Below are 13,722 nucleotides of genomic sequence, written 5' to 3' on the forward strand. Positions count from 1 at the left end.
TGAGTGACACAAAGATGCTTATCTAAATGGTGAAAATGCAACAGCTGTTAATCAGGCTCACTTTGACTTTACATAGTGCAGCAAGAGATTGTTTCTCGCTTACGGCCACACCGGCCTGATCTCGTCTGATCTCGGAAGCTAAGCAGGGTCGGGCCTGGTTAGTACTTGGATGGGAGACCGCCTGGGAATACCAGGTGCTGTAAGCTTTTTGTCACTGCCTTGTGGAATTTCAACTCTTTGTCCGTTTTTTCCCACAAGGTTGAAATATGTGCCCTCGCTTTGAAATAAGTAAGCAAGGTTAGTTTGTATTTCATCCAACAATCTGTGCTACAAATTATGGCTACAGTATATGCAATTTCTTCCACTTTTTGAGTGACACAAAGATGCTTATCTAAATGGTGAAAATGCAACAGCTGTTAATCAGGCTCACTTTGACTTTACATAGTGCAGCAAGAGATTGTTTCTCGCTTACGGCCACACCGGCCTGAGTACGCCTGATCTCGGAAGCTAAGCAGGGTCGGGCCTGGTTAGTACTTGGATGGGAGACCGCCTGGGAATACCAGGTGCTGTAAGCTTTTTGTCACTGCCTTGTGGAATTTCAACTCTTTGTCCGTTTTTTTTCCACAAGGCTGAAATATGTGCCCTCGCTTTGAAATAAGTAAGCAAGGTTAGTTTGTATTTCATCCAACAATCTGTGCTACAAATTATGGCTACAGTATATGCAATTTCTTCCACTTTTTGAGTGACACAAAGATGCTTATCTAAATGGTGAAAATGCAACAGCTGTTAATCAGGCTCACTTTGACTTTACATAGTGCAGCAAGAGATTGTTTCTCGCTTACGGCCACACCGGCCTGATCTCGTCTGATCTCGGAAGCTAAGCAGGGTCGGGCCTGGTTAGTACTTGGATGGGAGACCGCCTGGGAATACCAGGTGCTGTAAGCTTTTTGTCACTGCCTTGTGGAATTTCAACTCTTTGTCCGTTTTTTCCCACAAGGTTGAAATATGTGCCCTCGCTTTGAAATAAGTAAGCAAGGTTAGTTTGTATTTCATCCAACAATCTGTGCTACAAATTATGGCTACAGTATATGCAATTTCTTCCACTTTTTGAGTGACACAAAGATGCTTATCTAAATGGTGAAAATGCAACAGCTGTTAATCAGGCTCACTTTGACTTTACATAGTGCAGCAAGAGATTGTTTCTCGCTTACGGCCACACCGGCCTGAGTACGCCTGATCTCGGAAGCTAAGCAGGGTCGGGCCTGGTTAGTACTTGGATGGGAGACCGCCTGGGAATACCAGGTGCTGTAAGCTTTTTGTCACTGCCTTGTGGAATTTCAACTCTTTGTCCGTTTTTTTTCCACAAGGCTGAAATATGTGCCCTCGCTTTGAAATAAGTAAGCAAGGTTAGTTTGTATTTCATCCAACAATCTGTGCTACAAATTATGGCTACAGTATATGCAATTTCTTCCACTTTTTGAGTGACACAAAGATGCTTATCTAAATGGTGAAAATGCAACAGCTGTTAATCAGGCTCACTTTGACTTTACATAGTGCAGCAAGAGATTGTTTCTCGCTTACGGCCACACCGGCCTGATCTCGTCTGATCTCGGAAGCTAAGCAGGGTCGGGCCTGGTTAGTACTTGGATGGGAGACCGCCTGGGAATACCAGGTGCTGTAAGCTTTTTGTCACTGCCTTGTGGAATTTCAACTCTTTGTCCGTTTTTTCCCACAAGGTTGAAATATGTGCCCTCGCTTTGAAATAAGTAAGCAAGGTTAGTTTGTATTTCATCCAACAATCTGTGCTACAAATTATGGCTACAGTATATGCAATTTCTTCCACTTTTTGAGTGACACAAAGATGCTCATCTAAATGGTGAAAATGCAACAGCTGTTAATCAGGCTCACTTTGACTTTACATAGTGCAGCAAGAGATTGTTTCTCGCTTACGGCCACACCGGCCTGAGTACGCCTGATCTCGTCTGATCTCGGAAGCTAAGCAGGGTCGGGCCTGGTTAGTACTTGGATGGGAGACCGCCTGGGAATACCAGGTGCTGTAAGCTTTTTGTCACTGCCTTGTGGAATTTCAACTCTTTGTCCGTTTTTTTTCCACAAGGCTGAAATATGTGCCCTCGCTTTGAAATAAGTAAGCAAGGTTAGTTTGTATTTCATCCAACAATCTGTGCTACAAATTATGGCTACAGTATATGCAATTTCTTCCACTTTTTGAGTGACACAAAGATGCTTATCTAAATGGTGAAAATGCAACAGCTGTTAATCAGGCTCACTTTGACTTTACATAGTGCAGCAAGAGATTGTTTCTCGCTTACGGCCACACCGGCCTGATCTCGTCTGATCTCGGAAGCTAAGCAGGGTCGGGCCTGGTTAGTACTTGGATGGGAGACCGCCTGGGAATACCAGGTGCTGTAAGCTTTTTGTCACTGCCTTGTGGAATTTCAACTCTTTGTCCGTTTTTTCCCACAAGGTTGAAATATGTGCCCTCGCTTTGAAATAAGTAAGCAAGGTTAGTTTGTATTTCATCCAACAATCTGTGCTACAAATTATGGCTACAGTATATGCAATTTCTTCCACTTTTTGAGTGACACAAAGATGCTTATCTAAATGGTGAAAATGCAACAGCTGTTAATCAGGCTCACTTTGACTTTACATAGTGCAGCAAGAGATTGTTTCTCGCTTACGGCCACACCGGCCTGAGTACGCCTGATCTCGTCTGATCTCGGAAGCTAAACAGGGTCGGGCCTGGTTAGTACTTGGATGGGAGACCGCCTGGGAATACCAGGTGCTGTAAGCTTTTTGTCACTGCCTTGTGGAATTTCAACTCTTTGTCCGTTTTTTTTCCACAAGGCTGAAATATGTGCCCTCGCTTTGAAATAAGTAAGCAAGGTTAGTTTGTATTTCATCCAACAATCTGTGCTACAAATTATGGCTACAGTATATGCAATTTCTTCCACTTTTTGAGTGACACAAAGATGCTTATCTAAATGGTGAAAATGCAACAGCTGTTAATCAGGCTCACTTTGACTTTACATAGTGCAGCAAGAGATTGTTTCTCGCTTACGGCCACACCGGCCTGATCTCGTCTGATCTCGGAAGCTAAGCAGGGTCGGGCCTGGTTAGTACTTGGATGGGAGACCGCCTGGGAATACCAGGTGCTGTAAGCTTTTTGTCACTGCCTTGTGGAATTTCAACTCTTTGTCCGTTTTTTCCCACAAGGTTGAAATATGTGCCCTCGCTTTGAAATAAGTAAGCAAGGTTAGTTTGTATTTCATCCAACAATCTGTGCTACAAATTATGGCTACAGTATATGCAATTTCTTCCACTTTTTGAGTGACACAAAGATGCTTATCTAAATGGTGAAAATGCAACAGCTGTTAATCAGGCTCACTTTGACTTTACATAGTGCAGCAAGAGATTGTTTCTCGCTTACGGCCACACCGGCCTGAGTACGCCTGATCTCGTCTGATCTCGGAAGCTAAACAGGGTCGGGCCTGGTTAGTACTTGGATGGGAGACCGCCTGGGAATACCAGGTGCTGTAAGCTTTTTGTCACTGCCTTGTGGAATTTCAACTCTTTGTCCGTTTTTTTTCCACAAGGCTGAAATATGTGCCCTCGCTTTGAAATAAGTAAGCAAGGTTAGTTTGTATTTCATCCAACAATCTGTGCTACAAATTATGGCTACAGTATATGCAATTTCTTCCACTTTTTGAGTGACACAAAGATGCTTATCTAAATGGTGAAAATGCAACAGCTGTTAATCAGGCTCACTTTGACTTTACATAGTGCAGCAAGAGATTGTTTCTCGCTTACGGCCACACCGGCCTGATCTCGTCTGATCTCGGAAGCTAAGCAGGGTCGGGCCTGGTTAGTACTTGGATGGGAGACCGCCTGGGAATACCAGGTGCTGTAAGCTTTTTGTCACTGCCTTGTGGAATTTCAACTCTTTGTCCGTTTTTTTTCCACAAGGCTGAAATATGTGCCCTCGCTTTGAAATAAGTAAGCAAGGTTAGTTTGTATTTCATCCAACAATCTGTGCTACAAATTATGGCTACAGTATATGCAATTTCTTCCACTTTTTGAGTGACACAAAGATGCTTATCTAAATGGTGAAAATGCAACAGCTGTTAATCAGGCTCACTTTGACTTTACATAGTGCAGCAAGAGATTATTTCTCGCTTACGGCCACACCGGCCTGAGTACGCCTGATCTCGTCTGATCTCGGAAGCTAAGCAGGGTCGGGCCTGGTTAGTACTTGGATGGGAGACCGCCTGGGAATACCAGGTGCTGTAAGCTTTTTGTCACTGCCTTGTGGAATTTCAACTCTTTGTCCGTTTTTTTTCCACAAGGCTGAAATATGTGCCCTCGCTTTGAAATAAGTAAGCAAGGTTAGTTTGTATTTCATCCAACAATCTGTGCTACAAATTATGGCTACAGTATATGCAATTTCTTCCACTTTTTGAGTGACACAAAGATGCTTATCTAAATGGTGAAAATGCAACAGCTGTTAATCAGGCTCACTTTGACTTTACATAGTGCAGCAAGAGATTGTTTCTCGCTTACGGCCACACCGGCCTGATCTCGTCTGATCTCGGAAGCTAAGCAGGGTCGGGCCTGGTTAGTACTTGGATGGGAGACCGCCTGGGAATACCAGGTGCTGTAAGCTTTTTGTCACTGCCTTGTGGAATTTCAACTCTTTGTCCGTTTTTTCCCACAAGGTTGAAATATGTGCCCTCGCTTTGAAATAAGTAAGCAAGGTTAGTTTGTATTTCATCCAACAATCTGTGCTACAAATTATGGCTACAGTATATGCAATTTCTTCCACTTTTTGAGTGACACAAAGATGCTTATCTAAATGGTGAAAATGCAACAGCTGTTAATCAGGCTCACTTTGACTTTACATAGTGCAGCAAGAGATTGTTTCTCGCTTACGGCCACACCGGCCTGAGTACGCCTGATCTCGGAAGCTAAGCAGGGTCGGGCCTGGTTAGTACTTGGATGGGAGACCGCCTGGGAATACCAGGTGCTGTAAGCTTTTTGTCACTGCCTTGTGGAATTTCAACTCTTTGTCCGTTTTTTTTCCACAAGGCTGAAATATGTGCCCTCGCTTTGAAATAAGTAAGCAAGGTTAGTTTGTATTTCATCCAACAATCTGTGCTACAAATTATGGCTACAGTATATGCAATTTCTTCCACTTTTTGAGTGACACAAAGATGCTTATCTAAATGGTGAAAATGCAACAGCTGTTAATCAGGCTCACTTTGACTTTACATAGTGCAGCAAGAGATTGTTTCTCGCTTACGGCCACACCGGCCTGATCTCGTCTGATCTCGGAAGCTAAGCAGGGTCGGGCCTGGTTAGTACTTGGATGGGAGACCGCCTGGGAATACCAGGTGCTGTAAGCTTTTTGTCACTGCCTTGTGGAATTTCAACTCTTTGTCCGTTTTTTCCCACAAGGTTGAAATATGTGCCCTCGCTTTGAAATAAGTAAGCAAGGTTAGTTTGTATTTCATCCAACAATCTGTGCTACAAATTATGGCTACAGTATATGCAATTTCTTCCACTTTTTGAGTGACACAAAGATGCTTATCTAAATGGTGAAAATGCAACAGCTGTTAATCAGGCTCACTTTGACTTTACATAGTGCAGCAAGAGATTGTTTCTCGCTTACGGCCACACCGGCCTGAGTACGCCTGATCTCGTCTGATCTCGGAAGCTAAGCAGGGTCGGGCCTGGTTAGTACTTGGATGGGAGACCGCCTGGGAATACCAGGTGCTGTAAGCTTTTTGTCACTGCCTTGTGGAATTTCAACTCTTTGTCCGTTTTTTTTCCACAAGGCTGAAATATGTGCCCTCGCTTTGAAATAAGTAAGCAAGGTTAGTTTGTATTTCATCCAACAATCTGTGCTACAAATTATGGCTACAGTATATGCAATTTCTTCCACTTTTTGAGTGACACAAAGATGCTTATCTAAATGGTGAAAATGCAACAGCTGTTAATCAGGCTCACTTTGACTTTACATAGTGCAGCAAGAGATTGTTTCTCGCTTACGGCCACACCGGCCTGATCTCGTCTGATCTCGGAAGCTAAGCAGGGTCGGGCCTGGTTAGTACTTGGATGGGAGACCGCCTGGGAATACCAGGTGCTGTAAGCTTTTTGTCACTGCCTTGTGGAATTTCAACTCTTTGTCCGTTTTTTCCCACAAGGTTGAAATATGTGCCCTCGCTTTGAAATAAGTAAGCAAGGTTAGTTTGTATTTCATCCAACAATCTGTGCTACAAATTATGGCTACAGTATATGCAATTTCTTCCACTTTTTGAGTGACACAAAGATGCTTATCTAAATGGTGAAAATGCAACAGCTGTTAATCAGGCTCACTTTGACTTTACATAGTGCAGCAAGAGATTGTTTCTCGCTTACGGCCACACCGGCCTGAGTACGCCTGATCTCGTCTGATCTCGGAAGCTAAGCAGGGTCGGGCCAGGTTAGTACTTGGATGGGAGACCGCCTGGGAATACCAGGTGCTGTAAGCTTTTTGTCACTGCCTTGTGGAATTTCAACTCTTTGTCCGTTTTTTTTCCACAAGGCTGAAATATGTGCCCTCGCTTTGAAATAAGTAAGCAAGGTTAGTTTGTATTTCATCCAACAATCTGTGCTACAAATTATGGCTACAGTATATGCAATTTCTTCCACTTTTTGAGTGACACAAAGATGCTTATCTAAATGGTGAAAATGCAACAGCTGTTAATCAGGCTCACTTTGACTTTACATAGTGCAGCAAGAGATTGTTTCTCGCTTACGGCCACACCGGCCTGATCTCGTCTGATCTCGGAAGCTAAGCAGGGTCGGGCCTGGTTAGTACTTGGATGGGAGACCGCCTGGGAATACCAGGTGCTGTAAGCTTTTTGTCACTGCCTTGTGGAATTTCAACTCTTTGTCCGTTTTTTTTCCACAAGGCTGAAATATGTGCCCTCGCTTTGAAATAAGTAAGCAAGGTTAGTTTGTATTTCATCCAACAATCTGTGCTACAAATTATGGCTACAGTATATGCAATTTCTTCCACTTTTTGAGTGACACAAAGATGCTTATCTAAATGGTGAAAATGCAACAGCTGTTAATCAGGCTCACTTTGACTTTACATAGTGCAGCAAGAGATTGTTTCTCGCTTACGGCCACACCGGCCTGAGTACGCCTGATCTCGTCTGATCTCGGAAGCTAAGCAGGGTCGGGCCTGGTTAGTACTTGGATGGGAGACCGCCTGGGAATACCAGGTGCTGTAAGCTTTTTGTCACTGCCTTGTGGAATTTCAACTCTTTGTCCGTTTTTTTTCCACAAGGCTGAAATATGTGCCCTCGCTTTGAAATAAGTAAGCAAGGTTAGTTTGTATTTCATCCAACAATCTGTGCTACAAATTATGGCTACAGTATATGCAATTTCTTCCACTTTTTGAGTGACACAAAGATGCTTATCTAAATGGTGAAAATGCAACAGCTGTTAATCAGGCTCACTTTGACTTTACATAGTGCAGCAAGAGATTGTTTCTCGCTTACGGCCACACCGGCCTGAGTACGCCTGATCTCGTCTGATCTCGGAAGCTAAGCAGGGTCGGGCCTGGTTAGTACTTGGATGGGAGACCGCCTGGGAATACCAGGTGCTGTAAGCTTTTTGTCACTGCCTTGTGGAATTTCAACTCTTTGTCCGTTTTTTTTCCACAAGGCTGAAATATGTGCCCTCGCTTTGAAATAAGTAAGCAAGGTTAGTTTGTATTTCATCCAACAATCTGTGCTACAAATTATGGCTACAGTATATGCAATTTCTTCCACTTTTTGAGTGACACAAAGATGCTTATCTAAATGGTGAAAATGCAACAGCTGTTAATCAGGCTCACTTTGACTTTACATAGTGCAGCAAGAGATTGTTTCTCGCTTACGGCCACACCGGCCTGAGTACGCCTGATCTCGTCTGATCTCGGAAGCTAAGCAGGGTCGGGCCTGGTTAGTACTTGGATGGGAGACCGCCTGGGAATACCAGGTGCTGTAAGCTTTTTGTCACTGCCTTGTGGAATTTCAACTCTTTGTCCGTTTTTTTTCCACAAGGCTGAAATATGTGCCCTCGCTTTGAAATAAGTAAGCAAGGTTAGTTTGTATTTCATCCAACAATCTGTGCTACAAATTATGGCTACAGTATATGCAATTTCTTCCACTTTTTGAGTGACACAAAGATGCTTATCTAAATGGTGAAAATGCAACAGCTGTTAATCAGGCTCACTTTGACTTTACATAGTGCAGCAAGAGATTGTTTCTCGCTTACGGCCACACCGGCCTGATCTCGTCTGATCTCGGAAGCTAAGCAGGGTCGGGCCTGGTTAGTACTTGGATGGGAGACCGCCTGGGAATACCAGGTGCTGTAAGCTTTTTGTCACTGCCTTGTGGAATTTCAACTCTTTGTCCGTTTTTTCCCACAAGGTTGAAATATGTGCCCTCGCTTTGAAATAAGTAAGCAAGGTTAGTTTGTATTTCATCCAACAATCTGTGCTACAAATTATGGCTACAGTATATGCAATTTCTTCCACTTTTTGAGTGACACAAAGATGCTTATCTAAATGGTGAAAATGCAACAGCTGTTAATCAGGCTCACTTTGACTTTACATAGTGCAGCAAGAGATTGTTTCTCGCTTACGGCCACACCGGCCTGAGTACGCCTGATCTCGTCTGATCTCGGAAGCTAAACAGGGTCGGGCCTGGTTAGTACTTGGATGGGAGACCGCCTGGGAATACCAGGTGCTGTAAGCTTTTTGTCACTGCCTTGTGGAATTTCAACTCTTTGTCCGTTTTTTTTCCACAAGGCTGAAATATGTGCCCTCGCTTTGAAATAAGTAAGCAAGGTTAGTTTGTATTTCATCCAACAATCTGTGCTACAAATTATGGCTACAGTATATGCAATTTCTTCCACTTTTTGAGTGACACAAAGATGCTTATCTAAATGGTGAAAATGCAACAGCTGTTAATCAGGCTCACTTTGACTTTACATAGTGCAGCAAGAGATTGTTTCTCGCTTACGGCCACACCGGCCTGAGTACGCCTGATCTCGTCTGATCTCGGAAGCTAAGCAGGGTCGGGCCTGGTTAGTACTTGGATGGGAGACCGCCTGGGAATACCAGGTGCTGTAAGCTTTTTGTCACTGCCTTGTGGAATTTCAACTCTTTGTCCGTTTTTTTTCCACAAGGCTGAAATATGTGCCCTCGCTTTGAAATAAGTAAGCAAGGTTAGTTTGTATTTCATCCAACAATCTGTGCTACAAATTATGGCTACAGTATATGCAATTTCTTCCACTTTTTGAGTGACACAAAGATGCTTATCTAAATGGTGAAAATGCAACAGCTGTTAATCAGGCTCACTTTGACTTTACATAGTGCAGCAAGAGATTGTTTCTCGCTTACGGCCACACCGGCCTGAGTACGCCTGATCTCGTCTGATCTCGGAAGCTAAGCAGGGTCGGGCCTGGTTAGTACTTGGATGGGAGACCGCCTGGGAATACCAGGTGCTGTAAGCTTTTTGTCACTGCCTTGTGGAATTTCAACTCTTTGTCCGTTTTTTTTCCACAAGGCTGAAATATGTGCCCTCGCTTTGAAATAAGTAAGCAAGGTTAGTTTGTATTTCATCCAACAATCTGTGCTACAAATTATGGCTACAGTATATGCAATTTCTTCCACTTTTTGAGTGACACAAAGATGCTTATCTAAATGGTGAAAATGCAACAGCTGTTAATCAGGCTCACTTTGACTTTACATAGTGCAGCAAGAGATTGTTTCTCGCTTACGGCCACACCGGCCTGATCTCGTCTGATCTCGGAAGCTAAGCAGGGTCGGGCCTGGTTAGTACTTGGATGGGAGACCGCCTGGGAATACCAGGTGCTGTAAGCTTTTTGTCACTGCCTTGTGGAATTTCAACTCTTTGTCCGTTTTTTCCCACAAGGTTGAAATATGTGCCCTCGCTTTGAAATAAGTAAGCAAGGTTAGTTTGTATTTCATCCAACAATCTGTGCTACAAATTATGGCTACAGTATATGCAATTTCTTCCACTTTTTGAGTGACACAAAGATGCTTATCTAAATGGTGAAAATGCAACAGCTGTTAATCAGGCTCACTTTGACTTTACATAGTGCAGCAAGAGATTGTTTCTCGCTTACGGCCACACCGGCCTGAGTACGCCTGATCTCGTCTGATCTCGGAAGCTAAGCAGGGTCGGGCCTGGTTAGTACTTGGATGGGAGACCGCCTGGGAATACCAGGTGCTGTAAGCTTTTTGTCACTGCCTTGTGGAATTTCAACTCTTTGTCCGTTTTTTTTCCACAAGGCTGAAATATGTGCCCTCGCTTTGAAATAAGTAAGCAAGGTTAGTTTGTATTTCATCCAACAATCTGTGCTACAAATTATGGCTACAGTATATGCAATTTCTTCCACTTTTTGAGTGACACAAAGATGCTTATCTAAATGGTGAAAATGCAACAGCTGTTAATCAGGCTCACTTTGACTTTACATAGTGCAGCAAGAGATTGTTTCTCGCTTACGGCCACACCGGCCTGAGTACGCCTGATCTCGTCTGATCTCGGAAGCTAAGCAGGGTCGGGCCTGGTTAGTACTTGGATGGGAGACCGCCTGGGAATACCAGGTGCTGTAAGCTTTTTGTCACTGCCTTGTGGAATTTCAACTCTTTGTCCGTTTTTTTTCCACAAGGCTGAAATATGTGCCCTCGCTTTGAAATAAGTAAGCAAGGTTAGTTTGTATTTCATCCAACAATCTGTGCTACAAATTATGGCTACAGTATATGCAATTTCTTCCACTTTTTGAGTGACACAAAGATGCTTATCTAAATGGTGAAAATGCAACAGCTGTTAATCAGGCTCACTTTGACTTTACATAGTGCAGCAAGAGATTGTTTCTCGCTTACGGCCACACCGGCCTGATCTCGTCTGATCTCGGAAGCTAAGCAGGGTCGGGCCTGGTTAGTACTTGGATGGGAGACCGCCTGGGAATACCAGGTGCTGTAAGCTTTTTGTCACTGCCTTGTGGAATTTCAACTCTTTGTCCGTTTTTTCCCACAAGGTTGAAATATGTGCCCTCGCTTTGAAATAAGTAAGCAAGGTTAGTTTGTATTTCATCCAACAATCTGTGCTACAAATTATGGCTACAGTATATGCAATTTCTTCCACTTTTTGAGTGACACAAAGATGCTTATCTAAATGGTGAAAATGCAACAGCTGTTAATCAGGCTCACTTTGACTTTACATAGTGCAGCAAGAGATTGTTTCTCGCTTACGGCCACACCGGCCTGAGTACGCCTGATCTCGTCTGATCTCGGAAGCTAAGCAGGGTCGGGCCTGGTTAGTACTTGGATGGGAGACCGCCTGGGAATACCAGGTGCTGTAAGCTTTTTGTCACTGCCTTGTGGAATTTCAACTCTTTGTCCGTTTTTTTTCCACAAGGCTGAAATATGTGCCCTCGCTTTGAAATAAGTAAGCAAGGTTAGTTTGTATTTCATCCAACAATCTGTGCTACAAATTATGGCTACAGTATATGCAATTTCTTCCACTTTTTGAGTGACACAAAGATGCTTATCTAAATGGTGAAAATGCAACAGCTGTTAATCAGGCTCACTTTGACTTTACATAGTGCAGCAAGAGATTGTTTCTCGCTTACGGCCACACCGGCCTGATCTCGTCTGATCTCGGAAGCTAAGCAGGGTCGGGCCTGGTTAGTACTTGGATGGGAGACCGCCTGGGAATACCAGGTGCTGTAAGCTTTTTGTCACTGCCTTGTGGAATTTCAACTCTTTGTCCGTTTTTTTTCCACAAGGCTGAAATATGTGCCCTCGCTTTGAAATAAGTAAGCAAGGTTAGTTTGTATTTCATCCAACAATCTGTGCTACAAATTATGGCTACAGTATATGCAATTTCTTCCACTTTTTGAGTGACACAAAGATGCTTATCTAAATGGTGAAAATGCAACAGCTGTTAATCAGGCTCACTTTGACTTTACATAGTGCAGCAAGAGATTGTTTCTCGCTTACGGCCACACCGGCCTGATCTCGTCTGATCTCGGAAGCTAAGCAGGGTCGGGCCTGGTTAGTACTTGGATGGGAGACCGCCTGGGAATACCAGGTGCTGTAAGCTTTTTGTCACTGCCTTGTGGAATTTCAACTCTTTGTCCGTTTTTTCCCACAAGGTTGAAATATGTGCCCTCGCTTTGAAATAAGTAAGCAAGGTTAGTTTGTATTTCATCCAACAATCTGTGCTACAAATTATGGCTACAGTATATGCAATTTCTTCCACTTTTTGAGTGACACAAAGATGCTTATCTAAATGGTGAAAATGCAACAGCTGTTAATCAGGCTCACTTTGACTTTACATAGTGCAGCAAGAGATTGTTTCTCGCTTACGGCCACACCGGCCTGATCTCGTCTGATCTCGGAAGCTAAGCAGGGTCGGGCCTGGTTAGTACTTGGATGGGAGACCGCCTGGGAATACCAGGTGCTGTAAGCTTTTTGTCACTGCCTTGTGGAATTTCAACTCTTTGTCCGTTTTTTTTTCCACAAGGCTGAAATATGTGCCCTCGCTTTGAAATAAGTAAGCAAGGTTAGTTTGTATTTCATCCAACAATCTGTGCTACAAATTATGGCTACAGTATATGCAATTTCTTCCACTTTTTGAGTGACACAAAGATGCTTATCTAAATGGTGAAAATGCAACAGCTGTTAATCAGGCTCACTTTGACTTTACATAGTGCAGCAAGAGATTGTTTCTCGCTTACGGCCACACCGGCCTGATCTCGTCTGATCTCGGAAGCTAAGCAGGGTCGGGCCTGGTTAGTACTTGGATGGGAGACCGCCTGGGAATACCAGGTGCTGTAAGCTTTTTGTCACTGCCTTGTGGAATTTCAACTCTTTGTCCGTTTTTTTTCCACAAGGCTGAAATATGTGCCCTCGCTTTGAAATAAGTAAGCAAGGTTAGTTTGTATTTCATCCAACAATCTGTGCTACAAATTATGGCTACAGTATATGCAATTTCTTCCACTTTTTGAGTGACACAAAGATGCTTATCTAAATGGTGAAAATGCAACAGCTGTTAATCAGGCTCACTTTGACTTTACATAGTGCAGCAAGAGATTGTTTCTCGCTTACGGCCACACCGGCCTGATCTCGTCTGATCTCGGAAGCTAAGCAGGGTCGGGCCTGGTTAGTACTTGGATGGGAGACCGCCTGGGAATACCAGGTGCTGTAAGCTTTTTGTCACTGCCTTGTGGAATTTCAACTCTTTGTCCGTTTTTTTCCACAAGGCTGAAATATGTGCCCTCGCTTTGAAATAAGTAAGCAAGGTTAGTTTGTATTTCATCCAACAATCTGTGCTACAAATTATGGCTACAGTATATGCAATTTCTTCCACTTTTTGAGTGACACAAAGATGCTTATCTAAATGGTGAAAATGCAACAGCTGTTAATCAGGCTCACTTTGACTTTACATAGTGCAGCAAGAGATTGTTTCTCGCTTACGGCCACACCGGCCTGATCTCGTCTGATCTCGGAAGCTAAGCAGGGTCGGGCCTGGTTAGTACTTGGATGGGAGACCGCCTGGGAATACCAGGTGCTGTAAGCTTTTTGTCACTGCCTTGTGGAATTTCAACTCTTTGTCCGTTTTTTCCCACAAGGTTGAA

The 13,722-nt window shown here is 43.5% G+C and overlaps 15 non-coding genes and 22 pseudogenes across 15 annotated transcripts; all 37 read left to right on the top strand.

The window, feature by feature from the left end:
* The first annotated feature begins 97 nt into the window (after window positions 1-97).
* On the top strand, window positions 98-206 carry LOC149969167 (5S ribosomal RNA; annotated as a pseudogene).
* Window positions 207-466: 260 nt separating this feature from the next.
* Window positions 467-575, top strand: LOC149969168 (5S ribosomal RNA; annotated as a pseudogene).
* A 261-nt stretch (window positions 576-836) lies between these two features.
* On the top strand, window positions 837-945 carry LOC149969169 (5S ribosomal RNA; annotated as a pseudogene).
* A 260-nt stretch (window positions 946-1,205) lies between these two features.
* Window positions 1,206-1,314, top strand: LOC149969170 (5S ribosomal RNA; annotated as a pseudogene).
* Window positions 1,315-1,575: 261 nt separating this feature from the next.
* LOC149969171 (5S ribosomal RNA) lies at window positions 1,576-1,684 on the top strand (annotated as a pseudogene).
* Window positions 1,685-1,944: 260 nt separating this feature from the next.
* Window positions 1,945-2,063, top strand: LOC149969172 (5S ribosomal RNA). The gene has a single exon (XR_016494554.1). It is a non-coding gene; the product is annotated as a 5S ribosomal RNA (ribosomal RNA).
* A 261-nt stretch (window positions 2,064-2,324) lies between these two features.
* On the top strand, window positions 2,325-2,433 carry LOC149969173 (5S ribosomal RNA; annotated as a pseudogene).
* Window positions 2,434-2,693: 260 nt separating this feature from the next.
* LOC149969174 (5S ribosomal RNA) lies at window positions 2,694-2,812 on the top strand. The gene has a single exon (XR_016494568.1). It is a non-coding gene; the product is annotated as a 5S ribosomal RNA (ribosomal RNA).
* Window positions 2,813-3,073: 261 nt separating this feature from the next.
* On the top strand, window positions 3,074-3,182 carry LOC149969175 (5S ribosomal RNA; annotated as a pseudogene).
* Window positions 3,183-3,442: 260 nt separating this feature from the next.
* LOC149969176 (5S ribosomal RNA) lies at window positions 3,443-3,561 on the top strand. The gene has a single exon (XR_016494569.1). It is a non-coding gene; the product is annotated as a 5S ribosomal RNA (ribosomal RNA).
* A 261-nt stretch (window positions 3,562-3,822) lies between these two features.
* LOC149969177 (5S ribosomal RNA) lies at window positions 3,823-3,931 on the top strand (annotated as a pseudogene).
* A 261-nt stretch (window positions 3,932-4,192) lies between these two features.
* LOC149969178 (5S ribosomal RNA) lies at window positions 4,193-4,311 on the top strand. The gene has a single exon (XR_016494555.1). It is a non-coding gene; the product is annotated as a 5S ribosomal RNA (ribosomal RNA).
* Window positions 4,312-4,572: 261 nt separating this feature from the next.
* LOC149969179 (5S ribosomal RNA) lies at window positions 4,573-4,681 on the top strand (annotated as a pseudogene).
* Window positions 4,682-4,941: 260 nt separating this feature from the next.
* LOC149969180 (5S ribosomal RNA) lies at window positions 4,942-5,050 on the top strand (annotated as a pseudogene).
* A 261-nt stretch (window positions 5,051-5,311) lies between these two features.
* LOC149969181 (5S ribosomal RNA) lies at window positions 5,312-5,420 on the top strand (annotated as a pseudogene).
* Window positions 5,421-5,680: 260 nt separating this feature from the next.
* LOC149969182 (5S ribosomal RNA) lies at window positions 5,681-5,799 on the top strand. Its single transcript, XR_016494556.1, has one exon. It is a non-coding gene; the product is annotated as a 5S ribosomal RNA (ribosomal RNA).
* A 261-nt stretch (window positions 5,800-6,060) lies between these two features.
* On the top strand, window positions 6,061-6,169 carry LOC149969183 (5S ribosomal RNA; annotated as a pseudogene).
* Window positions 6,170-6,429: 260 nt separating this feature from the next.
* On the top strand, window positions 6,430-6,548 carry LOC149969184 (5S ribosomal RNA). The gene has a single exon (XR_016494551.1). It is a non-coding gene; the product is annotated as a 5S ribosomal RNA (ribosomal RNA).
* Window positions 6,549-6,809: 261 nt separating this feature from the next.
* On the top strand, window positions 6,810-6,918 carry LOC149969185 (5S ribosomal RNA; annotated as a pseudogene).
* Window positions 6,919-7,179: 261 nt separating this feature from the next.
* Window positions 7,180-7,298, top strand: LOC149969186 (5S ribosomal RNA). The gene has a single exon (XR_016494557.1). It is a non-coding gene; the product is annotated as a 5S ribosomal RNA (ribosomal RNA).
* Window positions 7,299-7,559: 261 nt separating this feature from the next.
* LOC149969187 (5S ribosomal RNA) lies at window positions 7,560-7,678 on the top strand. The gene has a single exon (XR_016494558.1). It is a non-coding gene; the product is annotated as a 5S ribosomal RNA (ribosomal RNA).
* Window positions 7,679-7,939: 261 nt separating this feature from the next.
* On the top strand, window positions 7,940-8,058 carry LOC149969188 (5S ribosomal RNA). The gene has a single exon (XR_016494559.1). It is a non-coding gene; the product is annotated as a 5S ribosomal RNA (ribosomal RNA).
* A 261-nt stretch (window positions 8,059-8,319) lies between these two features.
* Window positions 8,320-8,428, top strand: LOC149969189 (5S ribosomal RNA; annotated as a pseudogene).
* A 260-nt stretch (window positions 8,429-8,688) lies between these two features.
* LOC149969190 (5S ribosomal RNA) lies at window positions 8,689-8,807 on the top strand. The gene has a single exon (XR_016494570.1). It is a non-coding gene; the product is annotated as a 5S ribosomal RNA (ribosomal RNA).
* Window positions 8,808-9,068: 261 nt separating this feature from the next.
* LOC149969191 (5S ribosomal RNA) lies at window positions 9,069-9,187 on the top strand. The gene has a single exon (XR_016494560.1). It is a non-coding gene; the product is annotated as a 5S ribosomal RNA (ribosomal RNA).
* Window positions 9,188-9,448: 261 nt separating this feature from the next.
* LOC149969192 (5S ribosomal RNA) lies at window positions 9,449-9,567 on the top strand. The gene has a single exon (XR_016494561.1). It is a non-coding gene; the product is annotated as a 5S ribosomal RNA (ribosomal RNA).
* Window positions 9,568-9,828: 261 nt separating this feature from the next.
* Window positions 9,829-9,937, top strand: LOC149969193 (5S ribosomal RNA; annotated as a pseudogene).
* A 260-nt stretch (window positions 9,938-10,197) lies between these two features.
* Window positions 10,198-10,316, top strand: LOC149969194 (5S ribosomal RNA). Its single transcript, XR_016494563.1, has one exon. It is a non-coding gene; the product is annotated as a 5S ribosomal RNA (ribosomal RNA).
* A 261-nt stretch (window positions 10,317-10,577) lies between these two features.
* Window positions 10,578-10,696, top strand: LOC149969195 (5S ribosomal RNA). Its single transcript, XR_016494564.1, has one exon. It is a non-coding gene; the product is annotated as a 5S ribosomal RNA (ribosomal RNA).
* Window positions 10,697-10,957: 261 nt separating this feature from the next.
* Window positions 10,958-11,066, top strand: LOC149969196 (5S ribosomal RNA; annotated as a pseudogene).
* Window positions 11,067-11,326: 260 nt separating this feature from the next.
* On the top strand, window positions 11,327-11,445 carry LOC149969197 (5S ribosomal RNA). The gene has a single exon (XR_016494565.1). It is a non-coding gene; the product is annotated as a 5S ribosomal RNA (ribosomal RNA).
* A 261-nt stretch (window positions 11,446-11,706) lies between these two features.
* LOC149969198 (5S ribosomal RNA) lies at window positions 11,707-11,815 on the top strand (annotated as a pseudogene).
* Window positions 11,816-12,076: 261 nt separating this feature from the next.
* Window positions 12,077-12,185, top strand: LOC149969199 (5S ribosomal RNA; annotated as a pseudogene).
* Window positions 12,186-12,445: 260 nt separating this feature from the next.
* On the top strand, window positions 12,446-12,554 carry LOC149969200 (5S ribosomal RNA; annotated as a pseudogene).
* Window positions 12,555-12,816: 262 nt separating this feature from the next.
* Window positions 12,817-12,925, top strand: LOC149969201 (5S ribosomal RNA; annotated as a pseudogene).
* A 261-nt stretch (window positions 12,926-13,186) lies between these two features.
* Window positions 13,187-13,295, top strand: LOC149969202 (5S ribosomal RNA; annotated as a pseudogene).
* A 260-nt stretch (window positions 13,296-13,555) lies between these two features.
* On the top strand, window positions 13,556-13,664 carry LOC149969203 (5S ribosomal RNA; annotated as a pseudogene).
* Window positions 13,665-13,722: the final 58 nt, after the last annotated feature.

Source organism: Oncorhynchus mykiss, unplaced genomic scaffold (assembly GCF_057628025.1).
Source record: "Oncorhynchus mykiss isolate SJ-2025 unplaced genomic scaffold, ASM5762802v1 scaffold112, whole genome shotgun sequence".
Lineage (NCBI taxonomy): Eukaryota > Metazoa > Chordata > Actinopteri > Salmoniformes > Salmonidae > Oncorhynchus > Oncorhynchus mykiss.